The sequence below is a fragment of the Leptonychotes weddellii genome, chromosome 5 (genome assembly GCF_054177405.1).
Source record: "Leptonychotes weddellii isolate Sample4059 chromosome 5, ASM5417740v2, whole genome shotgun sequence".
NCBI classification, from domain to species: domain Eukaryota; kingdom Metazoa; phylum Chordata; class Mammalia; order Carnivora; family Phocidae; genus Leptonychotes; species Leptonychotes weddellii.
Window position 1 is genome coordinate 150,900,384 of NC_138373.1, and position 5,321 is coordinate 150,905,704.

Consider the following 5,321-nt stretch of genomic DNA (forward strand, 5'->3'; position numbering starts at 1 on the left):
GACAAAGATGTTTATTCTTTTTGTTTCTTGATGTAATCCCAGTACTTAACACTGCGGCTGGCACAGAGAACACACTCAAAGAGCATTTGTCGAATGAATGAATATCTTCTAGAAAGAGTCCTGTAGAAAACTCCTTTCCCAGTCTCAGGTAAGAAGTTCCTCAGGGCTATCCCAACACACAGAACAAGCCTGCCAGTTGCATTAGGACCATCTGTTTATGACTTCCCAGTTCTCTGGGCAAAGTCCTTGTCCCAACTTCACTATTTCTTATGCTTAGCATAGAAAGTTTACAAACCAGACACAATCCAACATCCACAGAGTGTTCAGGCCAAACCACACCCAAATTCAGGTTCTCGGCCCCCGCTTATCTTGGGTCTCAATTTACAGAGGCCCTTGGCTGGCGGGGGGCAGAGACAAGTGGTGGGTGTTTTCAGGCTTGGATTGCCAAAAAGGGCTTAAAGACAGAAAGTTACCTGGCCTGAGTGACATGACAGGTCAGCAGGGGGCACTGGGAGCCCTGGTTGTTTGCTCCCTGCCTTTCCTCATCCTTTCCCCCAGGCTTTCCAAAATGAAGATCAACATGTAACCCCTTTGTCCCCTCCCAGCTCCATGCAATTGCCCACCCATCGAGGCTCAAAGACGTTGATCATATCAGTCCCTTCCCTCCCTGCTTAGGGCCACTGCCCTGATTCAGGTCCCCTTACCTCTGGACAATTATAACACTTCTCCAGCCCATCAGTCACCTTTACACCTGCCCAGTGGCTACAGAAGGCAGAATGCCTTTCTCCCCCTCCAGCAAACAGCTACTCTTTCCTCAAAGACCAAATTAGAGGCCATCTTTTGATTCCTTCTTGATCCCCACCACCCCCATTTTCCCCATGCTGTTTTAATTAATTTCTCCTTAACAAAAAGTTGGAAATAGTCTGAAAGTCATCGAAGAATAGTTAAGTTCTGCTATATCCATACAGTAGCCTATTGTGTCGATATTCAAATAGCCTCTTTATACATTTCTAATAACATGGGGAAACGATTAGGAACAATATTGAGTAAAAAGGAAGTAATAAATTTGCATGACAACCCGGTCTGAACTCTGTAAAAAAAAAAAAAAAAAAAGTTAGAAGAAAGATTGGAAGGAAGTATGACAAAATGTCGACAGTGTCAACAACATTTCTGAGTGGCAGGATTATATATCTTGGTTTGGTTACCTTCCCCCTCCCCCACCATCTTGTTTCTCTGTATTTTCCAAAATTTGTTGGCAAAAAGCATGTCATACTTTCAAAATAAGAAAAAAGGTTATTTAAAGAAATGATTTATTGTTCCCTTCTGTTTTCTTATCACGTGCATCATAAATTCAATTAAATGCATCTGTCTCCCCCATCAGACTGAGAACCTCTCAATAGTAGAGATCAGGCTGGGTTATCTCTGCATCCAAAATCTACTCCTAGCATTTGGTAGGGGAGTACGGAAGGAAGAGCCAAGGCCTCAGCAGTGCAAGCTGATGAGTGGCCCAGAGCCCAGAGCACTCCGGATCCATTTACCTGCAGCCTCTGTGTCTCCTACTTGTCCCCAAAGATGCTGTGGGAGACCTGGTCTGGAGCCCTGGAGAGACAGCATGGTGTGGCAGGCAGACCACAGACCTAGCTCCATTACTTCATAGCAGTGTACCTTAGGCATGTGGCTTTACCTCTCCGAGTCTCAGTTTCCCCATCCGTAAGTAGGTGGAAAGTAAGAACAACCCATTTGGCAGGATTGTCCTGAGAAATATATATGAGAATGTCAGCACAGTACTGAGAACACGGCTGATGATTGTGCTCCGGTCTACAGAACGTGACTGTTGAAGACCTAGCTAACTTTTTACCTGAATTAGACCCTTTTGGTTGCAAACAGATTGAAACGCAATTCAAGTTAAACAAAGAAAGTGAATTTATGGGCTCAATTAGGAAGTGAACAGCAGAGCTGGATTTGAGGCCTCACACACGGTCATTGCGACGCTATGGCTCTCTGTCGTGTGTGTGTGTGTGTGTGTGTGTGTGTGTGTGTGTGTGTGTGTGTGTGTGAGCGCGCGCCTGTGCATTCTCATTCTCAGGTGGCCTTTCCCCCTAGTGACAATGGCAGAGTACCTCTTTCTCAAGAATTCTCAAAGTTTTGTCTCAGGAATGCCTCTGATTGGCCCATCTGGGTCATAGTCCCATCTCTGAGCCAATCATTGTAGCCAGGAAATGCGGGGCTCCAATTGGCCAGGCCTAGATCATGGCCCTCCCCTGGAGCCAGGGGGTGGAGTCAGCCCCTTCTGAACCAAAAGTCTTGAGAGGGGAGGGTGGATGAGTCTCTTGAGGGAAATGGAATGTCCAGAAGAACCAGGAGAGCTGCTGGGGAGGAAAAACCCTCAGGTGTTCAGCAGCTCAGAACGCTGAAGTGGCTCTCCCAGGGTCACCTAGAAAGGATAGGGGCTGAGGTGTGACTTAAACAGCAGACACGGAGGGAACTAGGACAGAGCCATCAGGAGTGGGTGGCTCTTTGGAGACCTTTAGCCTGTGCTGTGGCCAAACCACTTGGTTCAAATCTCTCAGCTCCGCCACGGATAGGCTGTGAGACTTTGGGCAAATCACTTAGCTTCTCCGAGCCTCAGTTTCTTCATCTGTAAAATGGGGTTAATAACCGTACCCTCCTTTCAGGGCTGATGTGAGGATGAAATGACGTAACACAAGTAAGGCTGTTAGCACAGGGCCTGGCACATTATGAGCACTCAGTGTGTGTTGTTTTCAAATACAAGCAGTAAGAAGGCCATTTCTAAAATTCTTGTTTGGAACTGAAAACATAAACAGGCTCAGATGAGCTGATTTTGATTAAGCAAACCTGCTTCAAACACTGCCATCAGCGATTCCATTTCTAGGCAGCCATCTTTCATCTGGTGTCAGGGCGTTCACATCACCTGAAACATGCTCCTCATGCCTACCTCCACCCCGTTTCCCTTCCGCCCCTCCTTTCAGGTCCCTGATAAAGCATCAGTTCCCCTGGACATGTCATTAAGGGGGGGGGGGCCATATCTAAGTACTGGATGTCTCATTTACACAAATATATATGTGCCTGTATATTTCTGGGGGGTACACATGTACGTGTGTGTATGATTTAGAATGCATAGCAAATTTCTGGAAGTCAGGAGAATGCTGTTCCTATAAATGGAGGGCAAAAAAGGACCAGGTCTTAAGCATCTTTGCATCCCCAGAGCCTGACACACAGGAGCTGGCATCCTGTGCTTGTCATCACCTATAGGACGACTTCTACTATTTACTGAGCATTTACTATGTGCAGGCAATGTACTAAGCTCTTTATTATCTCAGCAAGCAGCAGTGACTGCCATTTGGCAGACGAGGAGGTGTTTGTGACATGAACCCAGGACCCATACCAGCCCCCACAGGGACTAGGAAAGTCAGGCAGCAAGAGAAAATGCTTCTGACTTCATGTGGCCTCTCTTGTAGTGGTGGTGACATTGGGGGGGGGGATGGATGGCCATCAGCAGAACAAGGCCATTTCTTGGAGACACCACCTGGGGGGTATGTGTATAAATCAGGGATGTGGCTGGGGATGATTTCCAGGTTGCTTTGAAAAAAGCCTGAGTTGGAGACACAGGAGAGAAGCTTCTTTTTCTGTTTCTCAGTCCCACGCACACATGCACACATCCACCTTTCCCTCTACTGTAGGTGAGGCCAAGTCCCACTTCTAATTTATCTAGCCAAAACGAACAAACAAGCAAATGAAAAGAGGCCAAAGAGAAGGATTTACCGCCAATTTCCTTGGAGTTCCTAGGAACATGTTTCAGATTCTCTACAAAATCCCAGGTTGCAGCCAGCTTTCCTGGAACACTGCCGTGGGGAAGGGGAGGTCCCCCGCTCGTGGGGGGCAGGGGTGGGGAGGCCGGCAGGGAGCTGGGGAAGCAGGGTCCAGGGTTTTCTCAGAGATGCTTTAATGAGAAGGAGGAGAGGAGGAAGCGAGAGGCCTGGCTGGGCCGGCCTCGGAGCTACAGTGACTGGGTAACCCCGGATGGGACAACTTCAAAGGGGCCGCACCTTAATCATAGGTGCTTTGAAGATGCTGGGATGAAAAGCCTCAGGAGGTGTAATTACCTGCAATGCTATTCTCCCAGGGTCCTGCAGGGGTCCCCGGGCAGCCTCCCGGAGCCCCAGGGCTGGGCCCTCCGCTCTGCTCACCCCCGCAGCTGGCTGGGCTGCCCTTCCCCCCACCCAGCCCCACAGCCTCTGTGAAGGCAAGCCCTGCTGGGCAACTTCCTGACCCTCAGCAGGCGTGGGACGCGGCCTCACACAGTCGGGAGGACAGAGAGATGCTGCTGGTGAGCGGCTAGGGTGAAAGAAGAGGTGGCAGGGAGGAGGAGGGGAGGGGACTGGTGTCACCATGGCAACGTGGATCCTGCACACCAGATGCCTCCTCCCTCACCGGCCAACAGGGCCCCGAGAAGTGTGGCTTGAGCCAGAGTCCTACGTGCCGGGGATCAGCCGTGTGAGGCCGGAGCTCGGGATGTGTTTACCCTTCGGACTGACTGTCGCGGTTCTGTGGGCGCTCATGTGGTAGGCTCTGGGAAGGAGGATGTGACGCGGGGCTCGGCATTCTGAGCTCCAACTATGCCCATATCTGTTTCTCAACCAGAGAGCATGGATGGGGGAGCGGCAGAGGGAGAGAGGATGTTGGAGTAGAAGGCTTTTCCCTTCGCTGAAGCTCTGCTGGGGTGGCCCCCACTGGAGCAGGCTGCAGGGGTCCCCCCATCCACTCCCCCTGGGAGGCCCTGGGTTGGGGGGCCGCTAACTGCAAGTAGGAATGGGGCCGGGATGCCACCGCCCAGGAGGGAGCAGCGCAGTGACACGAGGGGCTTGCGCTTTTTGTGGGGGAAGTGAGTTCGCTGGAAGCCCTGCCCCTCCTTTTGTCCCAGGCCAGGTTCTCCCGGTGTCCCCTCCCCTCCCCACTCCTCCCAACCTGCTGCGGCCACTCACCGGTCCCCCTCCTCAAGGGTTCTTTGGCCTCCAATACTTGCACGCCTCTTCGACCCTCAAAACCACTTGCTCCCACCTGCCCACCCAAGTAGGCGCCAGGCCCAGGCCTTCCTCTTCCCGTCAGGCTCCTGTGGGCACTGCCTCCTCCCGCCCCCTGCTCCGACTCTTGTCCCCCAGAGTCAGGTCACCTGCTGAGAGAATCTAGAAGAGTGGTGTCCTGTGTATGCAAGGGCGTGGGGGAATACGGACTGGGAAGGGGCTTGAGGGAACTTGCTGGAGTACCGCCAGTTGCCTACCTCTTCATCAGGTGATTACACA